The 6,358-nt window shown below is 45.6% G+C and overlaps 1 long non-coding RNA gene across 1 annotated transcript; it reads left to right on the plus strand.

The window, feature by feature from the left end:
- The first annotated feature begins 372 nt into the window (after positions 1 to 372).
- On the plus strand, positions 373 to 5,350 carry LOC144233361 (uncharacterized). Its single transcript, XR_013335654.1, has 3 exons — positions 373 to 478; positions 3,409 to 3,516; positions 5,076 to 5,350. It is a non-coding gene; the product is annotated as an uncharacterized LOC144233361 (long non-coding RNA).
- The last annotated feature ends 1,008 nt before the right edge of the window (positions 5,351 to 6,358 follow it).

Genomic DNA, 6,358 nt, shown 5'->3' on the forward strand with positions numbered 1-6,358 from the left:
TGCACAAAGTTCTATTGGATGCTGCTACTCTAGAAATAGAGGAGCCCTGGAAATAATCTGGACAACTACCACCAAGCTCAGTGGAGCCTTTGAAAGAGGGAATAAAGACAAAATAAAACAAAAAGTTTTTAAAACTTGGAAAGGAAAAACGTAGAGTGACTTTAGGCTTTAAGACTATGATAACTGTTGAGGGGCACCTGGGAGGCTTAGTCAGTTAACTATCCAACTCTCAATTTCGGCTTAGATTATGATCTCACAGTTTCATGAGTTTGAGCCCCATGCTGTCAGCAGAGAGCCTACTGGAGACTCTCTCTCTCTCTCTCTCTCTCTCTCTCTCTCTCTCTGCCCCTTTCCTGCTCAGTCTCTGTCTTTCTCAAAAATAAATAGTAAAAAACTTAAAATAAAAACAAAACTATGGTAGCTGTTGAGTGAAGACCAGATGGTTTCCACTTGTTTGAAGAGCTAAAGCAGGAAGCTCGTAAGTTAATCATAAAGAACCTCATACTGTGACGTGACTGGACACTGGAAGAGAATAGGAAGGAACACTGTCAAATTTGTATCCTGGGAAAGATTTAAAAATAGGTAGCGAGTTGGCATTCCAGATTGACTAGAGTGAACTTTGTTTTCATCATCCATTTGCTTTGATCAGTTCAAATCCAGTACACAGATTAATCAAACGATAGCCTCAAATAAGCCTTGCCACTTAAATTCCCAGAGGATTTTGTTTTCAGTCTCTCATGCAAATAGGGACTGTAATCCCAAATCACAACCTTAGATCTTGACCTCAAAGTCTGGCTACTTTTTCTTCATCTTACAGTATCCTTTGTTTCCAAAGGGATTTAGAAAATCTCACCTCAGCCTTTCCTTTGAGCAGTCCACTTTGTCTTCTTGGAGAAGCTCTAGAGGCATAGCCTACCATAACCTCAGATGCACTGACTAAATTGGCATTGCTACTGTAGGACCCAAGGGTTAAGAGACTAGGCTTTGGAACCCCACAGTCCCAGATTTGAATTCCAACAGTTCCCTTTACTAGCTGGGCAACCTCGGGCCAGTCACTTAATTTTTTAAGTAGACATTCTCTCTTGGTTGCACATAACAGTTTCTTTTTAAAAATTGAAAATTTAGGGGCACCTGGGTGGCTCAGTTTGTTAAGCACCTGACTTCAGCTCAGGTCACGATCTTGCAGTTCCCAAGTTTGAGCCCTATGTCAGGCTCTGTGCCTATAAGCTCAGAGTCTGGAGTCTGCTTTGGATTCTGTGTCTTCTTCTCTGCCCTTCTCTGCTCACGCTCTGTCTCTCTCTCAAAAATAAACAATAATTTTTTTTCAAAATTGAAAATTTATTGGTTCACGTGACTGAGAAACCCAACGGTCTGCGCCCCACATATAAGAAACCTACATTTTAGGATCTCTCACTTACAATACTCCTCTTTGTTGCCAGTTTTGTTTATTAGTCTCTTTTGGTGGCAACTTGCAAACTCCAACCCAAACTAGCTAACATAAATAGGAAATTTGTAGGCTCATGTAACCCGAGTGGTTCAAGAGTATAGCAAACTTTAGACATGGTTGAATCTAGAGGTCCAAATGATATCTTTCTATCCTCAGGTAAATATATTCTATATAGTAAGATGAATACCAGAAGCCAAGATTAAGTATCCAAACTTGACTTGAACAGCCCCCCAAAAGGACAACGATCATATCTTTCCTGTTAGGAAAGTCCCAGGAAAGTTTCTAATTGGCCCAGCCTAGGTTGATGCCCCTTTAGGAATGAGTTACTGTGACCAAGAGGATGGAGTACTCTAATTGGTCAGGTCAGGTCACAGGTTCATTCCATGGCTTAAAGATAGACTGAATAACCAGTACCCAGCTGCAAGGAAGTTCTTCACAGGAGGGAGGAGCCTTAAATAATGTATGGTCCATAAGAATGTGCTCACTGCAACTTCTCAGTCTTGGTTTTCCCATCTGCAAAATGAGAATCAAATGCTTTTCTCAGAGGACTAGTAAGAGATCAAATGAAGTAACTCCTGTAAAGCATCTGGGACATTGCTCCAAAGATTATGTTTTGGTCAGACAATAATTTACTAGTACTTTGTTTAGGGTACTTGGTGGCTTTGTAATCTGTCACCTTGGCTAGGCTGAACTACATTTCCCAGAATTCCCTTTCCTATATGTTTCTGCTTAAAATGAACTATAAGGGATTCACATGAGATGTGGAGGATAGAGGTGAACCAACAGCCATTTTGCAGCTCACACATGTTGTCACTTGTCTGCTGGCTCACCTTGTCAGTGTGGGGCATCAGTCTAGCCCACCTTCCCCTGGAATCTTCTTCAGCCTCTCTGATTCCTGGGACAAGTGTGTGGTTAATTCTGCCATGGAGGGTGCCATCTTCTGTAGGACTCTCATAGCACCAGTCAGAGGCAGTGAGAACTAGCTTGGGTTTCAGCCCCTCTTGGGTTCCACCTCATGCTTGTGGGTTCTAGCTTGTGTATGTTCTCTTTTACTTTACACCTACCTTCCCTTCCCAACTATCTTCCCTGGGGACTTCACACTTGAGCATTAGACAGCCTTACAGAGATTCCTTAACCAGTATAAGGTCTCATCCTTGTCATACATATACTCCCAAGTGGTTTTGCCTCTTTCATGGGACCCTGACTGATGAAACAAGAAACTCATTTTTCTTGGGGCCCTTGGGTGGCTCAGTCAGTTAAGCATCCGACTCTTGACTTCAGCTCAGGTCATGATCCCAGGGTCATGAGATCAAGCTCTGAGCTGGGCATGGGACCTGCTTAAGATTCTCTCTCTCCCTCTCCCTCTGCCCTGCCCCTGCTTACTCATACATGCTCTCTCCCTTGCTCTCTCTCAAAAAAAAAAAAAATCTCATTTTTCTAAACTTCCCCCAATCTCCCATCTAGGCTTAAAGACAATAAGACTCTTTGGAAATGGTTTCATGAGAAATGTAAATTAGGATAAAACTAGAGCTGACAGTTAAGGTAAGCTTCAAAATAATAATTTAAAAAAACAGAAAGCTGGGGCAGGGGGGAAATGACACAGCACCAGCCACACTCTAACTTCCACCTCAGAGGCACAATAAATGGGACCACCAGCCTTTATTATTGATCCTGATTATTGGCTCACACTTTCCCAAGGTCAAGGGCAAAACCCATGCAAGAGGCAATGAGATGCTTAGGCCAAGGAGAGGAGCTCAATTACTTAAATAAAGCAGTAATCTTCTTCTACTTACATATAAGCTTAAGGCCAGTGAGTGAGGGTATCTGTCACACCCATGTAGATGCACCATGAGAATTTCTTACCATGTACCTTTCTGCGCTTGGAGACTTGGCTGCTTGTCCCAGTGGCAGCTGCCCAGGACAGTGTTCCCTGAACTTCCTCACTCTCTTCCTCTCTACAGGAAGCAACAAAGCAGTACACGCTGCTCCCTTCTCTGCTCTGGAGGAAACTCGTAACAGGCAATGCTGGCTAAGAAAGGAAGCATTCCCATCCCGTCACATGAACTGAGGTGAGTTTAGGAAAAAGTGAGCTCATGTTGGGACTACATCAAGGCATCCCTCAGGATAGAGAAGCTCATTGGCTTATTGACACCCTCCCTCCCAACTCTGTCTATAAATCTCTCTTCCTTGGATGTCCCCACCTGAAATTTACCACTAGAGTAATTTATTGTGGACCCAAGTCACAACTATGTGGAGAGTTTAGTCATCTCTTTCCTTGTAACAGCAAGTAGAGACTCTCCCAACAAGTACAGTGGGAGGGCTAATGGCAGCTGGTGGGGTGGTGGTTGATAATAGGACCCAGGTACTAAGGCTGGGGATCTCTGAAGAGAGGGGACAATGAACGGTAGCTCCGGGAGCCACCATAGCATAAGTGCCTTGGATTGCTCAGTGGTGTGCAGGGAGGGCTATAGGCCAGGAGCTCCTCAAGGTAGAAGAGGGGAGATAAAGGAGCTTAGAAAGACTCTGGGCTTCCCTCTGCCACAGCTTGGCCTATGGCTACCATCTTTCCTCCACATATCAGTCCTGTCTTTGTATCTCAGTCATTTCAAGGGTCAAGGCAGGGGCCTGGCCCATGTTCTCTGTGATGGCAGGTCAGATGCCTCTGGCTTCTCCTCCTTGACCTCATCTCTGAATCTAAGAACAGCCTGTGCTGGCCTCATTCTCATAGCCACTTGTTTCAAGAGCTGGCCCGTGCTCTTTGCTTCCTCTATTTGGGGATTTCTATGATGCTGTTTACACTAGTAGGAACCCATTCAGGTCTCGCCTGTGTACAAACCCGACATGGGGGAGTGAATGCCTCCAATGGAACCCTCTAACGATGGGTGAAAGGGAGCTGATGGATGAATGCCTCTTCTGGCTGATCACCAGGTGGACAATCCTGAGATTATATGTACACGTCCTGACTGGGATTAAGCTCCACTTGCAGAGTGATGACCTTGATAACACACTCATATTGCCTTTTCTTCCTTCCTTCTTCTCAGTCCTGTACTTCTACTCTCTGGGATCACCTCCCAGAAAACTACCTCTACACAATCTTTTATCTCAGGCCCAGCTATCCTGGATGGGGGGGAGGGGGGGACCCAGGAGAGCAAAAATAACTTTTATGTGTAATTCATAAATCCCAGGACCCCCATGAGGCTCAGGGAGTCCAACACACAGTCCAGAAACAATAATGGCATCACAAAAAGGAATTTTAATCTTTATAAAGATGCATCAAAGAGGATCTAGACCTTTCTAAATTCTCTTTGCCTGGGCCCCAAACCATCTTTCCTTTCCAGCTACTCCAGACCCCTTTTCTTGACATTTTTTTTTTGAGGGAGAGAGAAAATCCAAAGCAGGCTCCACACTGTCAGCACAGAGCTGGAGCCCAGTGAGGCTTGAACCCATGAACCAAGAGATCATGATCTGAGCCCAAATCAGGAGTCAGAGGCTTAACAGACTGAACCACTCAGGCACCTCTTGCCATTCTTGATCTTATTCTTTTCCATATTTCTTGTTCTATGAATTTATTTTGCTTCTCTAACTTAAATTAGTCACATATGCATACCCCCTTTCCATTTCTCTACAGAAGCTGTTCTGGTCAGGCTTCCCAGAAGAGCCAGAAGCAATCGTCTTTGTTGGTGGAGGTGGTAGTGGAATGAGGGATTCCTATTCCCTCCCAGTGCCCTCCCCTTTTGGTTCTGGGATAAAAGACTGCAAGCTTCCAGGGCATAAACACAGGAATAAACACTGGCCTACTTTGTGCCTAGAGAGAAGCCAACGGCAAACTGCAGAGAGACAATCTTTTTCCTGTCACAACACACATGGAAATGGGCATTTTTGTACCATATACTCAGGGAAATAAAACTGCCATCCCAAAGGCCAGAATTCTCCCTATCTTGCTTGGTACAGTGTCCCCCATTTGTGGGGTGTCAGACCACCCTAGTTGGGAAATCTGTAGGGTACGTAGGCAATGACCAGGACCCTCCACACCGTGGTAGGTCCTGAGAACACGTGGAGAACTGGTTCTCCCTCTCGGCTTCTAATCAACACAAGCACTTGCTTGACATTTTCCTGTACATTCTTACATTTTCAAACTGCCTCCCTGCCCCCATCCACACATTCTACAACATGGCGATTAATTGTTCTCTGCTGTTCAGCAGCATTGGTGTGCACAGCCATGACTGTAGTCTTGCTTTGTTCCCAGTTTAATCAGTGGCTGCCCCTGGCTGTCCCTCAAAAAAACAGACAAAGCCAGCCAGCTGCAGACCCAGCTGTCAGCAAGCCCTGACACTGGCATTCAAGTGGCCGCAAGAGAGCCCACACAGTGCCCAAAGAGAGCCCATTCTTCTCCTTTCTCCTCCTCACAATTGACAGGCTCTGAGGAAGGAAACCATGAGCTCTGGGCTTGGCAGCAGGGCAGGAGGATCTTGTTAACAGCTTGCCTTCCTGTTTATACCGGGTCTGGCAAAACTGTTAATTTCTCTCACAGAGGTGACAAATGGGAAAACCAGAAACGCCAAGGAGCAGCAGCTTGGAAAACTGCCTCAGAGGGACTTCATGAAGCAAGGCAGGGGCTGCAAGTGTGTGTGGGAGGGAGGACCATCTCGGGTTCCAGTCCCAGGAAGAGGACATCCCTCCAAAAAAGAAACACTGAGCCCCACTGTGTGGGCATGCCTTACCTGTTATTCTGTTCCCACCAACGGGTCCCACAAAAGACTAAGGGCTCTGCAGAGTAAGTGTATGGACTAGAGCCTGCAGGGTCTTGTGCCGGTCATCCACAAGTGACTCTAATCTGGCCCGGAAGCTGAAACCCCTCTGGGAAATACACCAGGATTCAGTGGCCCCCTCTTTATTGCTTCCCCCGGGCAT

Source organism: Crocuta crocuta, unplaced genomic scaffold (assembly GCF_008692635.1).
Source record: "Crocuta crocuta isolate KB4526 unplaced genomic scaffold, BGI_CrCroc_1.0 scaffold113, whole genome shotgun sequence".
Lineage (NCBI taxonomy): Eukaryota > Metazoa > Chordata > Mammalia > Carnivora > Hyaenidae > Crocuta > Crocuta crocuta.